At 45.7% G+C, this 25,791-nt stretch overlaps 1 protein-coding gene across 11 annotated transcripts in view; it reads left to right on the top strand.

The window, feature by feature from the left end:
- The window catches only part of FRMD8 (FERM domain containing 8), a 1,471,206-nt gene that overhangs the window by 801,655 nt on the left and 643,760 nt on the right, over positions 1 to 25,791 (top strand). The gene's annotated exons all lie outside the window — the stretch shown is intronic.

Genomic DNA, 25,791 nt, shown 5'->3' with positions numbered 1-25,791 from the left:
GGAGAAGTAAAGAGCAGAAAGTGTGGATGGTGAAATTTGACTGTTCAGAAATAATATGGATGATCAATAAGTTAAGTTCTTCAAGGGCAGCGGTCCCTGATGGCATTTCGAATTGCACGTTGAAGGCTAATCAGGACAGCTGGGGAGACTTAATTGACTTACTATTCACCCAAATATTAAAGACTCGGTCCATACCATCGTCATGGAACAATGCAATAGTTGTACCGATCTAGAAAAAAGGAGTTTGTGGGGAACCTAGTAATTATAGACCAATTTTTTTGTTAGATTCTATAGGTAAACTATTTGCATCATTACTACTGAGGGACCTAAAAAGCTGGGCAACGAAGACAGGCATACTTGATCCCCGACAAACAGGTTTCATAAGTGGAGTGGGAACATCATTAAATCTTTTCATTCTGAATCTGTTAAAACATGCACTGGAAACAAATGCAAAAATCTACCTATGGTTCATTGACTTAGAACAATCGTTCGATAGAGTTAGCCGCGAACGATTGTGGGCAAAACTGAAGTGGTAGAAGTGCCCAAAGGACCTGCCTGAAGCTATCAAGGCTCCATATACGGATACATCAATACAGGTGAGACTGTCAAGAGATGGGTCCCTCTCGAGAACAATCTACACTCATGTGGGTCGTAAACAAGGGTGCACGTTGGCACCTTTCTTATTCGCCCTGTATATGTCTGACATGGAAGAGTCACATAGGAGCATTAGAGCATTCCCACCTAAAATGGAAGGAGGAGTGATTCCATGGATCCTATATGCGGACGATCTGGTCTTTATTGACCAGACAGCGATTGGACTACAGAGACGACTAAATGCATTTAAAGACTACCTGGATATAAACGAGATGAAGGTGAATGTGAAGAAATCGAAGATATTGAAAATGAGGTCAGCCCGCGGCATCCAAAACAGAGTCTTTAGTTGGACAGTTGGACAATCAATAACCAGAGGCTGGAAACGGTAAACTCCATAATCTACCCAGCAGTACGGATTAATACAAATGTAAACGAGCAAGGCCAATATCTGCTGATTAAAGAAAAATTACGAAACTAACAAACCAGGGGAGAGCATAACATAGACGTTATGGAACCTTTTCATTGATTCCAATCCTCACCTTTTTATAAAGAAAAGATGGTGGCAGTCTTGAAATATGTGTCGGAGTCGCTATTAAATTTGTCCTGGAGAAGATGGGGGGAGTCTGTGAGCCCTTCTTTTGGAGAAAGATACTGAAGCTGCCAAATTCCCCGTCGGGGAACACAATACGATATGAGTTAAGACTCCAATCGTTGACATCAATGGTCATGTGGAAAACCATCTCTCTATATCGAAAATGTCTAATGGCATTATCACCAGTGCCATTTGAGATTTTGAATAATTCAATGGAGACAAATGGTAAAAGTTTGAAGAGGTGGAATATGCGATGTAAAGAATATTTGAAGGTAAATAACATTGAGATAGAAGTTTTGACAACTAACCCCAATAAGGCAAAGAAGATCTTGCAGGAAAGAGACTGGATGAAAACTTTAGATTTGAAGAGTAATAACAAACTCTGACCCAACATTACTTGGGAACTGAAGAAGTTAAATCTACCACCAAAATATGGTATCGGGTAATATTATCCCCATTATCCGTATATAATATCGCCGGGAAAAGGTTGTGGCGATATTATATGGGTGACCATATATATGGGGACAGGGGCAAAAAAAAGGGGTTGGGGGTGCGGGGGTGTCCCCCTTATGTCCCATGCAATAATGTCCCCACAAAAAACGGGCATTTTTCGGCGAAATATTTGCATGGCGATATTTTTTACATTATTACATGGAACCCAAAATATGAGAAAATTCCCATCGGTCCATTACAGAGACCTCCTTATGCGATGTAGATTAAATATCCTTGCGTCAAGAGAGGTCCTGTTAATGAGAAGACCGATCCAAACCCAGGAGGTGATGGGTCGATTTTGTAAAGACCATGATCAAATAGAGACAATCAGACATCTGATGTTAAACTGCACATCTCTCACTGAATTAAGAACGAAATTTCTGGGTGCCTATGTCCAATCATGTGATTCGAAGTGTGAAGATGAGTGGTGGGAAAGGATAATGATGTCAGAGAAAATTGGAATAACGATAGCTGCCCTAAAATTGGTGGAGACGCTGTTAAAGGACAAGGATTCATGAAGGAGAATATTAATGGACTAGCCAACGGATACATTGGACATATTGATATGAAAGTACTTATAAGTACTAAATGGAGCAATGTTAAAGATTTAAAACAAATGTATTAACCAATAAAACATTAAATAAAAAAATGAAAAAATAAGGATGCCCTTGGCAGCCCAACCCCCATTTTGTCTATAGACCTTATTAAGATACCCACAGATCACTATATGGGGGTTCTTCAACTCCACCCAACAATCAATTATAAGTTGAGTAACAGTCCCCACGAATTCATCTTCCCCAATCCCTGCAGGCTTCCAGTACAGGTTGAACAGAACTAGTAACTATGTGCATTTGCCAGGAACCCTCTCCCAGTTTAATAGCACCAGCTGAAGAAAGGGGTTTGGGTTCCTCGTTTCTAGAATCTTAAGGTTCCGCCCCAGTTTCACTAACGTCAAAAGGCCAGATGAAGGTCTTTCTGCTGGTCCTGTCTGGGCTATGTTAAGACAAACTTCAAAGCCCTCACAAATCGAATTGGAAGACAGCCAAGTTTCCTGCATGCATATTATGCCATAGTTTGAGAAGTTCAGTCCTTCCTCATTGAAACGATGCACAAAACCTCTGGTGTTCAACGAGGCCATGCATAGAAAGACGCCTTTCTGTGACTCAGAGTTATAGACCCTGGCCTTGAGCCAGTGAGTCCTCCAACCAAGACCAGTCGGCCGGAGACCCGGTATCTCTACTTCTTTCCTGGCTCATCTTCACCATTCTTTCTTCACCTTTAGCTTGATCAAAGGTGACTTTCAGATTTGTTACCACTTCCCCTGCCAACAAAGGGCGGTTGGAATCTTGTCTTGGTCTTTAAGAGGACACTTTTGGACCATCCCCAGCTCTTGAATCAAGCTCATTTACGAGAATTCCTCCCGGCTACCTGGGGACCTGAGACTTGAGTTGGGAGCCATCAGATAACTCAAATCTCAGAGGAAGTCAGTCCAGAGAAGCTTCCAAGAGAGCATTTCTCATCAATATTAAGTGCAGATGCAGCATCACCCAATCTAGGCGGCTTACGGTTACAAATGCCACAATTTTAATGTCCTCTGAGCAAATGAATCTGAGTTTAGGCGAGCAATGCAGCAATTCTAGTTTCCTATTCATGATAAGGCCGTCTCTCTCAGGAATCAGCCTCTCCATTGAGACTTGTATTTACACTGGAGCCTGAGAACTCGACGCCCCATTAGTGTTACCTTCTTCTCTTTGCCCTATGGTAATGGAGTATGATTGCTCTTTTGTCTCTATCACTGATTGTCTCTTTTGTTCCAGTGTTTGAAAGAGGGTACATCCACTACCCCCAGCTGTTTTTACCCGAGTGCAGGGGTGGGGGTCACGGGGGTGCGAGGGTTTGCAGGTGTAGCTTAAGTTGGGCCAGTCTTTTTCCCTGAAACAAACCTTTTGGTCCAATTCAAATGTTAAATCACTTGCGTCTTCAACCTCCTTGTTAATCTCATCCTAATAGGTTGATAAGTTAATCAGCAGGAGGGTGTTTTCATCCATTGCATTGCTTGTGTCTGTATTCTCTTTAGATGCAACCTGGGGCATAGCTGCTTCTCTGGAGCTTTCAGGGATGCGTTTATCTAAATTCAGAGTTCTTAGAAGCGTATGGTTCCTCATAAAAACTCTTGAACCGTTGGATGTAATTTTTTTGGACAACTATTTTTATTTTACTTTTTGCTTCACAACCGGTTTTAAACCTTGGTCACCCATACTCTGGTTTCCAAAGACAGGCTAGAGCTTACTAATTTTTTTTTCTGAGCACACTGCAATGCAGATTCATAGGTACTACGCACGTGTTCTGAATTTCAGTGACGGATCCCACTAATTCCGACCAAACCATTATAGGTTGATCTTGGATAGGTCCCGTCCTCGCTTGATCATGTTTTTTCTCCTCCCAGTTACCTTCAATTACTCTCCTCAAGCTGGGATTATGGAATAGGCAGGGTGGCTCAAGCGGAAGATGCCCCCTAATTGCCATTGGAGGCAGAACATTAGTGAGAGCCCTGGTCAAGGCCCCTTGATCACTAACTCCCATCAGCTCTGGCTCATGAAATCCCTTCTGGTGTCTCAACCATTTCAGTATTTCCAAAATTGAAGTCATTAAAGTGGTTTTCTCCGCCTCCTCTCCTCTAGCTAGATCAAAATGTCTGGCTTGCCATTGGGCTGCTAATTCTGCTTCATTATCAAGCCTTGACAGTACTGATCCTGAAAAGGATTCCAGAAAAATAAGATTGGTGTGAATCATCGCTAACATAGTAGCCTTGTCCTTTGTTTCATTCAGAGTCTCGTACAGTTTTACAAAGGGATGCATTGTCAAATTCAAATCTGCCATCACCAAGTTCTGCAGTTGGATGTGGTCTATTCCTCCGGAAGGTAATGCTTGATGTAAACGGTCCATTCCTCATAGGAGTTAAGCTCACTCCGGATTCAAGGGAGGATTTTGAAGATGAAAACTATTCCTGAGCCACACTTGAATTTGGTGCCTCTGGAAACTGAGTCATTTTAGCGATATTATTCTTTGGCGTCGTCTTTGTGTTTGAATCAGTCCTCTCCATATTGCCCCATACTTAGTGATTTATTGGTTTGTTCCCTAGCCTTGATGTTTTAGTGATGTGCTGCCTCCCTTCGGGGAATACGATGGACTTTGGAGTAGAGCAGTTAGTGGTGACGAAGTCACTGAGCCTTTCCTGGTTTAGTCTTGTAGAGTTCAGTTTGGCGATGTTCTGGCTAACCGCGCCGCGAGAGCTGAGTGCTGGTGCTCCAGAATGTCTGCTTGCAAAAAGTAAATGACCGTGGGGGTGGGGGGAGAAGGTGGATAATGGGGGGGGACTTCATTGTGATCTCTGGGGGCCGCGGTGTACGGCATACTCTGGGGAGTCTAGACGGTTAAAGGCCACCTCTAGATTAGCATTATCTTGCACAAAGTCTAAGTCCTCCATGACCACGTTTCCCGTGGGATCCACCCAAGCATCTCGATTATCCTGTGAGGCTCGCAGAGGGAATGGTGAGGGATGCAGGGAATGAGGATGGGCTCTGATTCCCTCAGGATTGATTGGGACCGTCCCAATCGGAGGAGCCTGAGAGCAAGGAGTCTGTATGCTCTCAAAGCCCCCACCTTCGGGAGACCTAATCTCCGGCCCCCCTTCCAGCAGTAGAGAGCAAGAGCAGACTCTCTCCTCACAAGGACTGCACACCTCAGCTGCATAGCTCATATCTATATTGTGCTCATTTGTCTAAATACAAAATCAATGTGTTAATGGCAAACTAAGCTTGATTATTTAATCAATATATAACAAATGACTAGCACCTTTTTTAAATTTCTGAAAAACAATTGTATTTGAATTTACTCTGTATGAAAGACATACACAAACTGAAATAATTGATGAAGTGAACATATATACTTTGAGACATAAATCTTAAAACACTAAGCATTACATTAATGTATATCAACACTATTCTACACATGCAAAGGCATTTGAGTTCTCAAATGTTACATATATATGAAATGTACACAAAGGTGAAAGATCGAAGCACCCAAAGATTGAATCCTATTGTGATTAGATCTCAAGTCTAATACAGGACTACCAGCATAAGTCATATTTGAACTGAAATGTTTTTTAATCTTTCGGAGTATCTTAAATGCATTGCCTTCCTTTGGGACCAAAATTGGATCTAAACAGACTATGCATGCGTGAATCGAATACCCATATCTGTAAGGGAATATTAAAGGAAGATAAATAATTTTGGATTGCCTAAAAATTATTGAGGTGTGGTAGGTCAGAATCGGGAGAAGGACAAGGAGGCATGATTTTCACAACTTTGTTCTCTTCAAAGAAGGAAGACCTAGTCTTTCCCTAAACCGGTGTTGCTAGTCTCTCCTCTTTGTAAAGGATGGTCCAAAGAGGTGCTTGTCAGGAGGTCAAGATGGCTAAATAAATGCACTGCTTTGTCCCCAATCTTATGCTAACCTAGCTTGTTTCCCTGTTCCTCAAAAAATAATCAAAACCTGCTTTGGCTCATTTCCTGACTAAAGGGGTGATTGCAGGCTTCTGAACCCCACCCTTGTGTATCTTTACCATAGGACCATGCCTAGGTGAACAGTCCCAAGCGTGCAATTTGTGTACTGCTAGTGTCGTCATGGCTCCAACAAGGTTTTTCTGCCTCTCGTCCCACTCTGGTCTCCTCGCCAATGTTGGGAAGGAAGTGGTCTTCCCCCACCCCCTAGGCACAACCAAGGTATATAGGCCCATTGAGGCGAAGGGGGGAGGAGGCGGCCTCTCCTCCCCCGTACTTGTGCGAACATATAGTATATAAACGAAACGTATAACATCGCTTGTGTCCCGGCATGAAGACTCAATTTTGCATTAGGCACTTGCGCCATTTTCTACTAGGCCCAAACACCACCACTCTGCGCGACTGCGTAAATCACATCTCCGGCCTCTCGCACAAAGGAGTCAAGCCATTAGCACATCAGGCCAGCTCCACACAAGCCTTGTTCTCACGGCAGCTCATCCGATCCCTGTCCTCTTAATGTTGCAAATCTCTAGTAGTATTCTGTCACAGAATGCGCTCTGCGAAGAGCGTAGGACAGAAAAGGCTGCAGCATGAATAACCATCCATCTCCACTAAACCGCCTGTGCCCCCTCACCCTCAACCCCACCAGGCCAGAGCTCACCAGCCCTGACCCCCCCCCCCAACCCCTCCAGTCCCTTTCATGATAGGAATCTAACCCCCTTGCCTTGACCATTCCAGAACACCCACCCTAGGCCTAATCCTGAGTAGCAATATATTCTTCCTATAACAACACATGTCTGTTCTTGTCACAAAGAACCAGGAAGAGACAGTAGATCAAGCCCCCAGGAGAAACACTGGGTGCAGGAGGTGAGTTATCAATGAAGCTCTGAATGTGGAGGTCGGCATGCCAATATATTATTCCCTCTTTACAAAGGACCCCCTTGCACGTGATGTCCAGGTATCCACCATTACTCAGTGTCTGTTTAGATTAGATAGTTAGAAATGTTGCACTCACTTGAACTGACCTTCACCGCAACAGTGAGCCCAGCTGACCCACGTGCTACAAGATCGACTGCGGAAGCAACGACAAATAGCTCTTGGCATCCCCTATGGAGCAAGTGCAGCTATGTGTTCCCCACCAATCAGTAACCGTGTGTCTACCACAGCCTAAAATCGTCATTGATGATTTAATTGTCTCTTATAATGTGCTGCCCTTGTAATTTATGGCAGAGCGCTCTCGGGCAGCAGTTCTTTGCTGGCATTTTCCATATTATATATAAACTTTGTTTTCCTTGCAAAACTATCTCTTGGCGTTGCTGCTATTTATTATCATTATTGTGACACGTGTATTGGGAGTGTGCCTTCATTTGGTGACCTCCTAGCGTGATTTCCTTAGCCCCCCGCCCCCTGTCCCTGCAGCGAGATCCAGGGCCTCTCCGGAAAGGCCATGCCCACCTACAGCTGACCAGTCCCAATTAACCCATATGCAGAAGAAAACGGTTCTTGTGGGTTGCGGCTTTGCAGCTACCCCGCTGCTCGTTGGAGCCGGGTGCGGCCCCAGAGAGAGGCCCATGCATTGTGGATTAACCGTCAACGGAGGCTCTTGGAAGAACACGGGCACGTGAGTATAAATTGCAAGGATAGACAAATAGTGGGGTTTGGGGAATATAGAGCAATATGATTGAAGGTAACACATAGTGGTTGAATGTATTGGGTGGTTATTTGAAGTAAAGCGCTATTTTTTTCTTTTACATTGCCATTTTTAAAAGAAATTTATTAGATAAGTGAAGAGACTATACAGAGGAGATATGGGAACCTACCCCGAAAGGGGTTAGAGGGCGGCGCCAGTGCAGAGAATAAATACAGAGATAAAGGTAGGAGCCCCATATAATTGGAGGGCTCGGGAACAAGTAGTGGTTATTATATGAACTTGTTATTTTAACCTATTATTTTCAGTATTTTATATATGTGGAGGAGGGCCTAGGAGGGGAAACCGTGATGTGAATGACATGTGAGTGAGTGAAGATGTGGGTATTGCTCTAAGGGGAAAAAAAGGAGGGGGAATTATTTGTATGTTTTCTGTTTTGTGTTTGTATTGTTGGTTAGAAAACTGGTTTATGTTCATATCTGTTTGACGAATATGCACAACACGCAAGATCAAGACGTATGTGATAGTCGCTTATCGACTGTTGGAAACAAGGGCCCTGGGTATAGAGGGGAGGACAAGGGAAAAGGGCACACACGATTATTGGGTGAATATATCACCTGAGCATAGAGTGACTCGCAATGGGGATAGACACTTCACTGTCCTGCATCTGTAAACGCCTCCCCCTGTATAGTGGGCAAATTAAAATGTACCACGGTCAATGGGTGACAGAAGCAAAGGGGGAGGGACTATCCCACACGCCTGGCCAGAGGATGGGTCTTTTGATAAGGGAACATTAGAGCACCTATCTATGTATCTAACAGCAAAGTACAAATGGAAACAATTACAAAATAGAAGGGAGGTATTAGATCTGTGGAGGATGTTCGAAGAGACTCCAGCCACAAATAAAAGGGAGAAGGGGACAGAACCAGCAGTAATGGCGGGTGAAAACGTGGGAAAAAGGGATAAGTGGGAGGGAGGAGCCCAGGAAAATCGGTATGCTGCTGTTTCACCGCAGGATTTTTCATCGCAGGTTTTTTCATTTCAGTTTTTTTTCTACAAAAAACTCGATCGTTTTTTTATTTTTTGGGGGGGAGGGGTTTAAAAATTAAATATATGGTTGTGGGTGTAAGGGAATAAAAAAATAAAAAAAATAAAAGGGGGGCTTGAGGGGGTAACCCCCCCCAAAAAACAAAGGTATTTTCGATGAAAAAACCCACGATGAAAAATCCCGCGGCGAAATGACATGGAACCAGAAAATCTATCCCTTGCTCACAAGACCAGCAGAAGGGTATTCAAATCCAACTTGTGTCAGGGGGAAGTGCGCCAGCCACACCACGCACAGCCCCACCCGCACCTTACGACCTATTGACCACCATCCCCGCCTACACTGGAGTAAGTACCCAAGACCTTGAGGTGGCATTAACCTGCACCCGCACAGAATTGGCTTGATTGCGAGCTGTATGCGAAGCAACGCAAGGATCACAGGGAGGGCCCTGACCCCCAAGTGCTACCCCTCCCATTCCAGAAGATGAATGGAAATCTGGAGATTTCCTTTTCAGGATTGACAGCGTGCCCATACGGGCAGTGCAAGTAGAACGAGAAGGGGAAACTGATAGTTTGGGGTATGAGCACGTGGGGTCGGTGAGGGATGAGGAATATTGGAGCAACTTAGACGAAGCGGAAGAGGGTGCAGTAGGAGGAATACCGCAAGTGCAGTGGGCCACTCCTAGAGTGGAGGACACATGGGAGACAAGGCTGGGAAGGTGAAATCAAAGCTACAAATGCCCCTCATACACAAGGGAGCTGGGCGGCCGCACTATGTCCCGTGGGCACAGATGGATAAATACAACCTCCTCCAGTACCTTCCCCCACTCATGGCAGGCACGGGGAAAATGGATCTATGCCTTTGAGAAAAACACTGCAGGGGTGCCCCTTCCCATAGGAGTTATTAAAAGCCTTTTGCTGTCCGCAGTAGGTGACCAAGCTGAATCAGTGTGGGTGAAAGCAGGTTATCAGTGTGTGACTATGTAACGATACCCATGATGGGGCATCATATAATAATGTTCATGCATAAGTTTGAGATGCACTGCGAAGGACCTTCCCCGATACCCCTGGCTTACACTCCATAATGCAATGCACTATGGGGGATGGGGAAGATGCTGCACAGTTAATTCTTCGGGTCCAATAGATATGGCGCACAGAGATGGGCACCGCGTGGGACCAGTCCACCTCCTTATTCTATTTTATTATATAGAGAGGGTTGCCAAAAGAAGTACAGCAGGCCCTTGACAAGATAGCGGGAATAGAAGCCAAAGGGTAGCCTGAAATTCAAAGCATGATAGTACACCATTGTAGGAGGGTCAAAGAGCGAAAAACGGAAACTATTCAGAGGAGTTGGCAGAGGAAGCGAAATTCGTACAGACAAAGTTAGTGAAGGTCGCCGCGGTAACAGCAGCGCCACCCTTGGAGCAGAGAGAGGAGGAGGGGGGTGTCTATGTGGCCACACAGGCGATAATGGCAGCGGTGTGGGGAGACACCGGCAAGAGCACTGGGGAGGAGAGTAACAATACATGGGATCCCAGTGGCAAGGAAGACCTGCAAGAGGACAAGTAGGGTCCCGGGGACCAAGAGGAGGGGTATTGGAGGACAAGGCCCCAGAGGGGGGGAACCAAGGGCAATGGTGGTCGGTCGGAAGGTGGGGGCACTTTTCGCAGGAATGCCGTAGCAGGCAGGGAGGGAGCTATCAATTCAACCAACCTTACTACAACCCGCACCAGTACGGAAACCCCCACCCGGGAAGCCTGCACGGGCATCCACAGGGGGCGTACGAGATAACCCCGCAGTACCCACATTCACCACCTCCACTGCCTGGCTATAACACACTCCGCCACCCCCCTCACTCAATGCAGGCACCCCAAAATCAACAGGCAATAACCCTTTCGCCAACGCCCCAAATGCCGCACATGCACCTTATCAAGAAGCATGTGTAATCAGAGAAGACACCTTCTCTTGGCCAAGGACAGACACCTATCCTGACTAGGACAGCCCACAGAGAGCACTTGCGTGTACAGTACTATCCACTACCTTGCATCTAGAAGAGGAACCGTTGGTGGGGGAAGAGATATCTCTATGGTGGACTCTGTGGCTGAGAAATCGTGCATCTGCAAAGGTGATTTTCCGTTATCTGGCCAAACTCTCGATACGCAAGGATTCTCTGGGGCTGTGGTCACGGTTCCTTGCGCAGAAGATTTGCACATTAAGATAGGAGATAGGGTAGTGCGAGCACCCTTATTGTATTACGAAAGTTCTCCTGTGAATTTATTGGGAAGAGATTTTACTCATCAAATTAGACATGACCAGCTCATTTACCGAAAGAGGGATTGTCTGTTCCACCCCTGGCATGTGCCCCCTTTGAGTAATGCTGGTCATACATGCAATGGCCAATGACGTAAAAGTGAGAGCGCCACCAGTGACTCCCAACATGTTCATTTACTAGATTTGAGTGCTAGCAAAGCCAGGACCGTAGCTACTCCAGAAATGGTTGCTGGTACAGTCTTGTCCTTAGATTTGGAAGGGGTGCCAAGTATCCTCCTAGAGGATTGTAGTAATTGGTACTGACATTCATGTATGCGTGTGGCGCACAGTGCTATGTATTGACCCCAATGTACCATTGCACGAGTTAACTGATGAAGAATTGTTCACTGACCGCGCTGAGGGGGAGATTGTACTAGAAATAAGCATCCCTTGTGACATTTATACAATACAGAAACATACCAAGCCCCCTCATATCTATCAGCGGACCACCGCCCTTTTGCGATGCAGATATGCAACAAGTGCCATCCCACTTGTGGACCACACATCCCCATGACGTGGGATTATTGAGCGAATTGACCCCTGTAAAGATAACGGTCAAGCCAGGAGCAATAATACCCAGAGTAAGACCATAACCCCTGTCCAGAGAGGCGGAGGAAGGGATTCAAGAGACACAGTGGGTACTCCTTCAGCAAGGTATAATTGTCCCTGCAAACTCCCTATGCAATACGGATGTGTACTCCATTAGGAAAGCGACGGGGGTGAGTTGGCGTATGTTCCAGGACCTCAGGCCCCTTAAAGATAATGTCCAAAATGAATTTCCTCCTATCCCAAATCCTGCCTCCATTTTTGTGCAAAATTCCAAAACGGGCCACCCACTTCACTGTAGTGGATTTGAAAAAGGCCTTCTTCTCAGTGCCTCTTGACCCTGAAACACAGTACCTCACAGCCTTCACCGTGGGGGGGGAGAAGATATGAGCACGAGTGAAGAAAACTGTCAGAGATTCCATTATCCTTCTCCAGCTACTTTCGCAAAAAGGGTACAAGGTAGACGAGAAGAAATTACAGTACTGTCTGGCAGTGGTCCTGTACTTGGGCCAACTGATGTCAAAAGATGCCAAAGAATAATCCCTGACATGGCGGCAACAGTGCGTGCCTCTGCCAGACCGAACACAGTAAATGACATTCAGAAATTCCTTGGAATCTGCAATTACTGTAGGGCATCGATCTTAGATTATGCAGCATACACAAGGCCCCTGTAGCAAGGTCTGAAAGAAGCACAGTAGGAAAAAACACAGATCACTTAGCAGAAATTCATACAGCATTCGACAACCTAAAGGAGTTAATATCTACCACCCCAGTCCTAGCCACACCTGTTTATGACCCGGAATTTTACCTTTTTTCGCACTGCAGTGGCACCCTAATGACAGCAGTATTGACACAAAAAACATCCATGGGTCACAAACCTCTGGCCTATTACAGTGACACACTTGACTCAGTCATGCAAAGCCACTTCGCTTGCGAACAGGCTCTTGCAGCAGCCGCCTTTGCAATTGAAAAGTGCTTGACAATTGTCATGGGGTGCTCCATCACCCTATAGGTGGAACACTCCCTGTTTGCAATACTAGAAAAGTAAAAATCCACGCTTACCACACAAAGGGCGTCAGCGTACAAGATCATCCTCTCGAGCCCCAATATTCATGTGGTCAGATGTAAACCCAGCCACGTTACTTACGGAACCACGTACTATCCACGATATGCAAGAACATGATTGTGCAACATACGAAGGAGAGGGAGATGACATTCCAAAAGCACGGGAAAATGCCTTACAGGAAGGAGAAGTGTTCTCCTTTGATGGGTCAGTGTCCATTAACCAAGAAACGGGTGAAAAACATGTAGGGGCAGCAGTAGTGAGGATGGAGAATATGAAACTCTAATTAAAAAAATGCCTGCCCTTGCACTACTCCACCCAAACAGCAGAACTAATAGTGTTGCTCGAGGCTCTCCATGCAGCCAAAGGGTGTGCATTGACAATATATTCATACTCTGCATATGTAACCATAGCAGTACATGCTGGGCTCTCCAGATGGAGAAGGAAGGGATTTAGAAGAGCGGATGGGTCCCCAGTACAACATGCAGAACTATTGAATAAACTAATTGAAGCCCTTGCAGAACCCTCTGTAGTATCCATAGTGAAATGCAAAGCACACACACACAACATAGACCACATTTATTTAGGAAACGCAGCCGCAGATATGGCAGCCAAAGAAGCAGCCTATCTTCCCATACCCATGGGCGCAGAATGTATCCTAACCAGCAAAGCAGAAGTGCCAAAAGCTGAGGGTTACAATGCTCTGCCCATTACACAAGTGATAGAGCCCCATTAACAGAACAAGAATTATGGACCAAACTAGGGTGTACACAGTCCCCCACGGATTTCCTATGGGGCTGGATAGTACAGGGAAGGTTGTCATGCCGGTAGAACTCTTGTGCGTTGCATTCAAACCATTGCACTTACCCACCCACAGTTCAAAACAACAAACCGCGGCCCATCTCTAGGAAGATTGGTTTATCCCGAACCTTCAAGAATATCTCAGCAAAATGGTGGTTGAGTGCACTACATGCCAAGTGTTCAACTTGGGGTTGACGCTAAGATCACTTCGGGGTACTTTGCCCCGCCCAGTAGGACCTTTCCGTGAGCTGCATATAGATTACACAGACATGGGAGAAAGATGTAATGGCGCCAGATATCTCATTGTGGGGGTGTGTCCCTTCTCTCGATGGGTGGAGGCAGGGCCCTGCGCCCACTCAGATGTGAAGTGTGCAGCTAAGTTCCTTGTCAGAGAGGTATTCCCCCGGTGGGGGATATGTGAAGTAATACGGTCAGACAATGGCACTCATTTTGTCAATGACCTGTTCAAAGAGGCGACATCACTGTTGGGAATAAAACACAAAATGTGTTCAATTTCCCATCCGCAAGCAAACTGGGTGGTGGAGAAAATCAACGGCCTCCTTAAGAGTAGGTTATCAAAACTGTGCCATTCCTTAAAGAAAACTGGGTTTACTGTCTAGCCCTCGTACTGTTTCAGCTGCGCACGCAGCCTAGCAAGGACCACCACCTGTCCCCCAATGAAATTACTGGTTGACGCATGCAAACGCCATTGTCACCAGTGAAAAGGGCTTCTGACGCACACAGGACAGCCACATTGTTGGGGTAAGAGTTCAAGGAGTATCTCACTCAGCTCACACAATTAATAAGAAGTATGGCCAAACAAATAGCTCCCCCTTCATTGGAAAGTGAAACGGGCAGGGACAGCGGCCAAAGATGGTCCAGCCCAACCTCTGATGCCAGGAGAGTTAGTGTACATACTGTGTTTTGTGCAGAAATTGAACTCTGAGATTCCATGGGCACTATGAGGTAATCTAGTGCACCCCACTCGCTGTAAAAGTAAAGGGGTTGTGGTATTGGATTCATCTCTCAGATGTCAGAAAAGCACACGATAGTGTAGCACCAGAGAGCCAAGATAACAACCAAGCTGACCACCGCGGCACCTTTAGGAGGTGGCCATGAGTGCCTATGTTTTAAATACATGTATAATATGAAGTAACGAAAACATGTAAATATTGAATATCTGTCTCTCGCTCTCCTCATCCACCCCCCTAACCTCCCAATGCCCACCCTGTTTCATCCTTTTCTATAGGTGTAACGATGTTGGAGTTAATGCCACTTCATGAACATATTCAGATAGATTATATGCGTTGTTCTGAATTATTCGACATTTTGCAATGTGCCCTTTATTCGCCCCCAGCAGTAGTGCATTACCATAGTCCAGTCTGGACAATTTGGTTGCTATTGCAATGGTCAAGCTATTTTACTCAATCAGGTAAGGTCAAATTATCCTGAGGAACCTTAAATAATAGGAGCAGTTCTTGTTTAATTGCATGACCTGTGCCTCAGCACTCAAGGATGCTTCCATGTAAATCCCCAGTGTGTTTACTAACATCTAACAGTTGGTACTCCAATATGAGTGAAACAGGAAGGCGAACGACCAATGGGAGTTGCTACGTATGTTCCTTGATACCGCATGCATCCGGGGAACCCAAGCTATTAGTGCCCCTAGAGGTACCCCTAGTAGAGCCACAATGTCCATCCACCCTGTACTATGTAGGATAAAGAGCAACTTTCAGGCACGCACAGTGACAATGAAGCTTCTCCCACCAGACGAGAGGAAATGCAAAAAGGGATCGAAGGACATTAACTGCTTCAAAGAACCATTCCTGGCCATAGACGGCACAAGCTTCGCGGAGAAAAAGTAGCAAGAGTCTACATTTATGTGCAAGGCTGAGGGGCTGCGTGGCCTCTAGGATGAAAAACTGAACTATGTGGAAAAGACATGAACGCAAACATGGACAGACCACATCACAAAGCTAATGTGGTCACAGCCCTTGAAAAGCCAATGAAGGTACAGCAAGAAGAAAATGATGAACTTTGTCTCTATGGTGAAGGAATAATATCCACGGGTTCTAACAAACATTGCAACAGAACCATTATCATCATCCCAGATCTTCGAAAGGGCACTGCGGCACTAATAAACTATTACTGGGTTTGCGGCACAAAGCAATACTTACAACTCTCATCATCCTGGAGGGGCTATTGTGTGCTTGCAACACTATATTCTGCCCTACTGGTGGTACCTGAGCACCTAAAGGGGGGAGCTGTGCCCACAGATGGACAAGTGGCTCAGAGACAGACCGAAACGCCGCCCACAGCATCACCCCCCATCTTTCTGATACTATCGGAGAATGAGCGGCATGATCACCTGTTCCAAAGAAGGCACTCTTCAAACTACCTGTCTCAAGAGTCATCTGATCTCCTCACACAGATTCCAGATGAATACAAACTTTTCAATTCAGCCGAGACATTTTTTGCATCACTCATGCCCAGCTTCCAAGCAAGAGCAAATGCCAAGTGGCTGCAAATCGTGCATTGGCAACTGATCCAGTTGGCATATGACACTGAAGAAGTATTCAACATTCCCAAGGTGGAACTCTGAGCACTCCGGCTAATAACGATGCAGAAACTGTACGTCGTCGACCTCCTTACAGCAATGGAGGGCGGGGTTTGCAGAAAGATCGGGAGTTCATGTGCACATTCGTACCTTCTGAAAATGGTACGTTATCACACGTGATAGCTGCAGTGCACAATGAAGGAAGCCGGAGTGCAGGAAAATGACTGGTTTAGCATGGCATTTGGCTGGGTACCCTCATGGCTGGGGACAATTATGTAGATGCTGATCCCTATCGTCGTGTTCATCTTGCTGATCTTTTGTGTGTGCCAGTTAGTTCTCTGATGCTGCGCAAAGGTGGTACCTAATAGTGCAAGGATGATGGTGACTATTGGTAATAGAAATAGCAATAACAAGGTGCCTCATGAAACTAAGGAAGCCCAGTTGCAAACGGGAGAGAGCAATGAGCCCAAATACTGTATGGTGGCAGTATACCGCACCACTATTGCACAACCACAGGATCTTGAAAATTACAAAGAGGTGTGGTTGGACTTAGATGGGGATGGGGGGATGTATATATATATATATATATGACTTGTACCTCTAAGAATATGCACGGCTTGAGGAGAGCTTGAGTGTGTGCAGAGCATGGATACCCATAAAGGGCAGTACTGCATGGGAGGAGGCAGAACGAAGGGCCAATGAACGTAGAAGTACTGGGGGAGGGTATTTTTTACTGTAGGAGTAACGAAAGGGGGAATGTTGGGAAGAAAGTGGTCTTCCCCCTCACCCCCTAGGCACAAGCAAGTTATATAGGCCCATTGAGGCAAAGTGGGGGGAGGAGGCCCCTCCGCCACCATACGTGTGCGAACTGCATAGTATATAGAAGTAGACGTATAACATTGCCTGTGTCCCAGCATGAAGACTCCATTTTGCATTAGGCCCTTACACCATTTTCTACTAGGGCCAAACACCACCACTATGCGGGACTGCGGAAATCACATCTCCGGCCTCTCACACAAAGGAGCCAAGCCATTAGCACATCAGGCCAGCTCCACACAAGCCTTGTTCTCACGGCAGATCATCCGCTCCTTGTCCCTCTTAATGTTGCAAATCTCTAGTATCATTCTGTCGCAGAATGCGCTCTGCGAAGAGCGTGGGACAGAGACGGGTCGATGCACAAATGCCCATCCATTTCCATTAAACTGCCTGTGCCCCCTCACCCTGCACCCCGCCAGGCCAGAGCTCACCAGCCCCGACCCACCCCCCCAGTCCCTTTCATGATAAGAATCTACCCCCCTCGCCCTGATCATTCCAGAACACCCACCCTAGGCCTAATCCTGGGTAGCAATATATTCTTCCTATAACACATGTCTATTTGTATCACAAGGCACTACGAAGAGGGGCAGTAGATCAAGCCCCCAGGAGAGACACTGGGTGCAGGAGGTGCAGTATCCATGAAGCTCTAAATGTGGAGGTTGGCATGCCAATATGTTATTCCCGCTTTACAAAGGACCCCCTTGCATGTGATATCCAGGTATCCGCGATTACTCAGTTCCTGTTTAGCTTAGATAGTTAGAAATGTTGCACTCACTTGAACTGACCTTCACTGCAACGATGAGCCCAGCTGACCCACGTGCTACAAGATCGACTGGGGAAGCAACTACCAATAGCCGGTTGGCATCCCCTATGGAGCAAGCGCAGCTATATTTTCCCCAACCAGTAACCTTGTGTCTACCACAGCCTAAAAACGTCATTGTTGATGTAATTGTCTCTTTATAATGTGCTGCCCTTGTAATTTTTGGCAGAGCGCTCTCGGACAGCAGAGTTCTTTGCTGGCATTTTCCATATGATATATAAACTTTGTTATCCTCAAAACCCGAATTATAAAAACAAATCCAAATAGGCCAAATAAGCAATGCACCATTGCAAGGAAAAAAATGTTTTACTACATGCAAAATGTATCACAGTCCCATAGAACTGAACAAACACTGAGCTCGCTCCACCCAAATGAGTTACATCTTTTATAGCGGAAAACCGCAAATTAACAAAACTATGCATAATAAAGATTACAACATGATCCCACAATCCCCATTGGCTAACACCTATAGACAATTCTAATTATCCCCTAAAGTTCATTACCCTGTTGGTCACACATTATCTAAAACACATTCCCCAAACACGTGACCTGCTACATCGTCATTGTGAAACTTAGCAGTTGATTGACTACCCGGTACGTTGTTCTCATAATACATTTATTTAATGAGTAAATATCTTTGACCATCGCGTGATGTGCACCCCTCTGTCGGCCCTGATGAAAGTGTGAATAGCGAGGTCAACTCGGGGTCGTACCTGCTCACCCCCTCCTCCGGGGCTCAGTGGTTCGAGCTTGCGTACCTTCTTGGTCGGGTGGGCGGGCTCACTTCTCCCCTGGAAGGCTAGAGGGGTGTCGGGGTGCCGCACGCTTCCCCATGCCGGCCTCCCATGTGATTTTGCTTTCCCGGAGTTCCTATCCTGTGGGGGGCTCCGTTCACTTCTGGGGGGTCCTTCCCTGTGGGTGGTTTCCCCGCGTGCCCCGCGCATCATTCGGTTCGCCGAGTCTCAGTGCTGGGGCCTCAGCGTTTCAGAAAGGCTGTCTCCGAGGAGTCCCTACTTCTGAGGGGGGTGTTGCGACCCACCAGGGTGCCTCAGTATGTGAGGGCGAGCAGGCCTTCTGCGCACTATGACTCTGCAGCTGCTTCGCCTGCTTGCAGCCAGAGGCTGCAGGCGCTGCGGCTGTTCCTCGACCCACGTGGTATTGCCTCGTTAAGTACACCCACTTTCAGGGGGCCTCGGCTGCCCGGATCTCGTCTGCCAGTGCAGTGGGTCTTCCCCTCCTAAATTTGCCAGTTGATCACCACGGTGGGGGCCATATAGAGGGGGGCTCAGATCCCATAAAGCTCAGGTGAAAGCGGGAGCAATACGCTCAGGCTGCCATCGCCTGTGCGCCCCATGGTGGCCTCATGTTTCATTTTTAAGGGTGCTATGGGTATTGGTAATGTTCCCAAATGAATGTAAAAGGAGGTTGGACATTATCAGATTTTATAATATCTGGAATCACTGTAGCGAGCATGGGTCTAATCAAATCTGGACTAAGTTTCCTAAAGTTTCTCACTAGGACTGCTTGATTGCGAGACCCTCTCGATTTTATGGGACATTCACTATTAATCGTAAAGTGAACAAAGAAGTGGTCGGACAAAGGACAAGCCAGGACTTTATGATCCTTAGTTGAAATATTGTGAGTGGCAACCCAGTGAAGAGTATGCCCTTTGCAGTGAGTAGGTTCTCTGACCTTCTGCTCAAAGCCAAGGTTATTCAACAAATCTTCCAAGCCATTAGCTATTAAATCCCGTCTCATGCCCCAGCCAGAAATTAAAGTCACCCAAAACCAAACATTTGATGTTGGGTTTAAGAAGAGGTAATAGGTGGTTGGTTAGGAACGTCGGAAAATCAGGCCCTACATTAGGGTATCTGTATAACAATAATAAGTTGATAGTTTCCGCATTGATACTAATTTTAAGTTTCAATTAGAGCGGAGATAAGAGATAACTTGAGTAGGTTCATTGGAAGTGCATGTATGAGTCGCTTCCGTAAGCATGCTCCGCGCAATGGCGATGTGAAGGCTTACCTTGCTAAATGAGCTCGAATTGTGCTAACGATTGTCAAAGACTGCTCTAGCAGCTGTAATTGCTGCAAGCACCTCAGAGATGCCCATAGTGGATAACAAGAAAGCAAGAGAGACATAGAAAAGCACCCTCACTTACCAGCCCTTCACGGGCCGGCTTGGTGTGCTCGAGCCTGTGCTCTCGCGCATGATTTGCAAAGAATACGGTGCGAAGGTGAAAAAAAGAACAATGAAACACGTAAGTTTCAAAAGAATGGCAAATACAGTTCACAGTATAAAACCACCAACTATAAAAGCACCAGAAGATGCATGATACTGGCGCTAAAAAGAATACAAATTAAAAGAATTCACTTTTTAAATTCCGATCGTGCTAAAATATAGTGTATAGAAGTGTTAAAAAGATGATAGAAGGCGGGGAATGGCAGAGTTTTAAGGTGAAACTTTCAAAATTGGACAAAAATGTTGCTATATTGGGGTAAGTATGATATTAGTAAGTTGTAAGAAATTAGGGTGCACTGGTATATTTCACCCATGATATTCACTGAAAAAACATTGTTGAAGGGACGTTATGGTTTCAAGTAAAACCGAAAACCCCCAGAAATGTACAAGTTATGGTAAGCTAATCAACCATAACTCATGCCACCACCGTGCACTGCTAAGACTAACAGGACATCAAAGATGACATCACAAATGCAATTGATGGCATCACTGATGACAGCACATACCTGGACCACTTGTTTTTGTTCACTGACACGTCTAGGCTATTTTTATTTTGACTAACAATGGGAATTTGAAAAATACAAAATGTGCTTTATATGTAGACATTAACCTTCTGATATGTTCTTAAAGTACTTTCATTAGAGTTTGATCTGAGCTCATGGTGCACAGAGATGAGAAATAAGCAGACCTCAAACAAACAATTCATTTGTGTACATGATGAACTGTTGTCATTTTTTGGTGCTGTTTCTTCTTTCCTTTCAGTTTCCCTGTGTGCCTCTAATTTGTATGCATTCTAGGTTTTTATATGTATTTTTTTTGTCTACTATCAGGTATGTGGTAAGTTTTGAATTGTTAGCTATTTATTCTATGTTTAACATTACTCCACACTCGGATAAGGTAGCATTTATTATTTTACTATTAGAAATTACCAGATTAAAACTATTGTACTTCTATGGTGCATGCTGTAGCCATTGCCTATGTGTATGTATGATTAGGTTCCTGTATAAACAACACTCAAATATGTTTTGTTTAGATGAGTACATTCTTCAATTCAGTAAGTAGTCTATGATAGGTCTCCCAATCACCCCTGGCATCTTGTTACCAACATTATAAACACAACTACTTGTAGGGTCTGTTCATAAAAATTAATTTAATGTGATGTCATCAGTGATGTCATCAATGACCTTTTTGATGTAATTGTTGAAGTACTGGGTGTTAGTCTTAGCAGTGAAGGGTGGTGGCGCGAGTTATGGTTGCTTAGCTTACCATAACTGGTGAATTTCTGGGGGTTTTGGTTTTACTTGTATCCATAATGTCTATTAACGTTTTTTCACTGAATTTCCTAGGTTTTTATTAGTGCCACTTAACCATAACATTCCTTTTAACAACATTTCTTCAGTTAATAATGTGGCAGTCGCCAAGTTGCGTATAAAGTTCCATAGGTGTTAGGACTCAGCGGCAGTCACCGCTACACCCAACTGGGTTTGGGCGGACTCTACATAGTATGGACCAAAGTGGGTCGGGCACCCATGTCTGCGACAGGAGTGGGCTGGTCTTGGTCCTTTCAAGACCCAATATGTATTGCTGTGGTGTTTGATGGATTCCAGATGACGCAGAATCTGGTGACTCTCCCATTTTATTCTGCTCTCTTCACAAGTGATGCGTGACGTAACATTGCATGCTGTCCTTTTTTCTAAGGCCTCACTCATTTCCTTATTGGTATAAAAACTCAGATGCAATAGCTCAGCGTCTCGCAACAGTGAAATCCCACGTTGCCACGGACCTGTGCATGCTGATGGCCTGGATCTTGGTTCTCATAGGTAATTAGGTTTGTTTAGTGTAGCTAAGGCACCAGGATCATTCATTGGAGTTCCTTGACACCCAGGAGCTTCATTCAGAGGGTGAGATTTTGCTGAATGCTGCATTGATATTCTGCTGTATTTTGAAGTCCGGTTGTTATACTCATACTATTACTTTGTTGTTACTGTAGCTGGTGCTATCCTTGCCACCAGTTCCAGGGGATGTGTCCATTAGCACACCAGCCTGGGGGACCTGGTCAAACAGATTGTTTACTAGTCTGTTGGGCTTGTTCCTTCGTGAGGTGGAGCACAGTGTCCAGGGCTTCTGAGAGTTACGGTCATCACCACGTGGGATCTGACAATTTGCAAGATATGACCTCTCTCCTGAGCCATAGACGCTGTGTTAAAAGAACTGATTGCAGCTAGCAAAAGCTGCAGGTTGAGGTAACTAGCTCGCACCAAGAGAACGCATTGCTATTTCAGTCCATGGCGACCTTCCAAAATACAGTAGACCAAATGGCTAAAAAAAAGCAGCCTCTCCAAGGGCTATTTGGGGTACTGGTGCTGGGACTTCCTTGATCAGATAATGGACCCATCTTGGCTCCAGCCACTCTGCCAGCACCAGGGGGTAACCTAGGAGTTCCCTCTCCTCCTATGCCTCCTAAGTATGGAGGAGATCCATAGAAGTTCAAATCTTTTTTGACACTATGACAGATCCATTATCAGAACCGACCACAGTTGCACGCTTCTGACGAAGCTAAAGTCTCCTTCATATTGCTAAATCTGGAGAAAACCGCTCTAGCATGGGCCATTCCGTATGTTAAGAATAGCCCTCTTAACTGACTTTGATAGATTCCTTAATGCTTTTCAGCCTATGTTCGACAGGCAATATACATTCCAAACTGTTATTAACAAATTATTAGAGATCAAACAAGGCTCTAGAGATCTTCTACCTATATTTCAAATGAGATGTCAAGGGGTTAGTCACCCAAACTGCCTGGACAGAGGATGCACAGATTACCATCTTCGGTAAAGGTTTAAAAGAAGATCTAAAGTATTCCCTCAGTCAAGTAGTAGAACCCACCCAGCCCCCACTACTCTTTCAGCCTTCGTTTCTTTAGTGATATGGATTGGAGAGCCACTGAAAGAAAAGGCGAACAAAGACTGTTTGTGTACTTTAGGCCCTTGCCTCCCAGATGGGATAAAGATACTCCCAACCAAGAAACCCAGCCAATGCAACTAGGGAGTATGCGTGGTCCTGTCACAACAGAACGACGAGAGAGACTGAGACGTCGTAGTCTGTTTCTATTGTGGTGATTCTACACATTGTTGGGGAATGTGCCTGATGGGCCGTTCTGATTCAGGGAAATGCCAAAGCTCGCCCTCAATAGGGAATCACCGGACGAGCAGTACCCTATCTGATTCCCCTCATGAATTGTGTCCTACTGTGCCAAGTCAATCCAACATTTGTTTATTTTGGTGGCTCTTTACTTCGATTGGCATAAGTGGCAAGGAATGCTGGCTTATAGATAGTGGGGCTACAGGTAATTTTATAGATCGCGCCGGCGCACATAAACATGAAGTCCCTTTGGCATCCAAAAACACCTCTGAACCGATTCTGTCGATGGTTCTCTGCTTATTTCTGCCCGTGTCTCGTTACACACAAGAGAAATTACAGATGGGTGCCCAGTTACATAGAGAACCTAGAATTCGAAGCTAAAGCAGCCCCACATTTTCAAGTGATTATGGGAACTCCCTAGCTTAAATTCCACTATACCTCCATAGACTGGAATAATCAGAAGCTTATGTTTCAAGGATCTCGATGCTCTTCTTGCTTCCAGGGAAATCGGTCTACTCTTCCCACACTCAGAACTTCTGCTATCATTTTGCAATCACTCTAACAAGCTCCAGTCATTGCTAAACAGATACCTACAGAATACATAGACTTCATTGATGTGTTCAATGCTAAAGAAGCAGACACATTCCTGCCATATCGGGAGTAAGATTGTCGCATAGAACTCCTTCCCAATGCCAAAATTCTGTATGGGAGGATATATGCATTATCCGAGAAAGAAACTGTTATCCTCGAGGAATACATGCATACAAACCTTGCCAAGGGGTGTTCATAAGACACTCTAGTTCATGAATCGCTGTCCAGGACGCTGGATACATTTCTTTGCCAGACTCCATTTTATAGTGTCCTTCAAGTCAGGTCATTTAAACACCAAAGCCGATGCCCTCTCTTGATCCTAGAAGACGGACGAGGAAGAGATGGAAGGCTAATCTTTTCTACACCCTGATAAAATCATTGAAGCCTTTTCCCCCGTACTCTCCTCAAATGAGCAAGCACTCAAGAAGGAATATGCCCTTCTGGACAAAGATGTCTTCCTGCATAAAGATAGTAACAATACACAAAGACAAGGCCTCTTTCAAGATGTTAGGCTATGGTTACCTAGGCGTGTCATTCAAAAAATCATATTGTCATGGTGCCATGATCTACTTGGATCCAGGCATTTTGGAATCGTGAAGACCTTGGAGAAACTACAAAGGTTTGCCTGGTGGGATACCTTAAGAAATGATACCATAGACTGTTATAGGATGTGGATTCTGTGCTTGTGCCACAACGATTCCAGGGACGGCTACAACCTCTTCCAGTCCCTCCGGTTCCTTGTCATGCTTGTTCACTCGATTTTATCACAGATCTCCCACAAGACAATCGTCATGCAGCTATATTAACTGTTACACACTCCTTTACAATGATGGCCCACTTTATAGCATTGAAAAAGGTGCCTTTCAGGATGGTGGTGTCCATAAGCACTGCAGCAATTTGCGGGTACCTCCTCAGGTGTCTACCTTCTGTGATGACTGCATGAACGCTCCATTGGGAATGGGGACTGCATTGCAGATGATACGAAGATATTGACAATGGGCCTCATTACAACTCTGGCGGTGCGGGCCCTTATTAAGGGCACGGCTGCCGCCGGAGTTGCATTTTTTCCGTGACCCGCAAATGGGCAAGAACCGGGTCATGCCGAGCTTGGCGGACCCGGTAATTGCCTATTTGCGGGTGCCGGAATCAAGGCCCTCCCGACCCCCATTCTGCCCCATAGGGCTGAATGGGGATAGGAAGGTCGGATGCACCGGCACATACAGACGTGTATGCATCTGTGCTGGTGTATCCGACGTGCTCTCCTCGCGGGTGCCGTTACACCCGCCAGGAGAAAAACCTGGCGGGTGAAACGGCACCCGCGAGCAGAGCATGTAGTATGGCGGGCCGGGAACTACGGTACCGGCATGCTTACCGGTACCGTAATTCTCGGACCGCCATGGTTGTAATTAGGCCCAATGTGTTGTGCTGTTGGCTAGGGGTGCCAGTGGTTATGTTGCCTTTGTGGGTTCCCATTATGTTGTGGCGTTGGGTAGGGGTGCCGGTGGCTGTGGTACGTTTGTCAGTTATGGTACGTGCCCACATGTTCACATTCCTGCCTCCATTGCCTTGCAGTGGTTGCGGGCAAGGGCTAGGCTTTTGGGAGCATGGGCGGAGGCCGTAGGCTTCCGCATGTACTCAAGAGCCTAGGTCTTGGGCACAACCCCCCCCCCAATGCAATGCAGCCATGCATGGGAGCAATGTGATACTGGTATGTGGTTTCTACACCTATGTATTCAGAGTGTATTCCCTTTTACTTCGCTCATTTGGGTAAGTTACTATAACCATACGTTGCTCCATTCCAAACACTTTTAAATATGTAACTGTCCTAAGGTACTCACCTTTGCAAATTTATTGTGAAGGACAGGTTAGACTTGTTGCAGCAGTGTTGAGATATGCCGCCGTTAGCGTTTGCGATGGTGTGGCCGTGAACACAGCCTTGCTTCAGGGAGTGTAGTAAGACAAAGTGACATGAA

This window comes from Ambystoma mexicanum, chromosome 2p, assembly GCF_040938575.1.
Source record: "Ambystoma mexicanum isolate Mex_15411 chromosome 2p, UKY_AmexF1_1, whole genome shotgun sequence".
Classification (NCBI taxonomy): Eukaryota; Metazoa; Chordata; class Amphibia; order Caudata; family Ambystomatidae; genus Ambystoma; species Ambystoma mexicanum.
The sequence above is the reverse complement of the archived record's forward strand: the minus strand, read 5'-3'. Positions and strand labels throughout refer to the sequence as shown.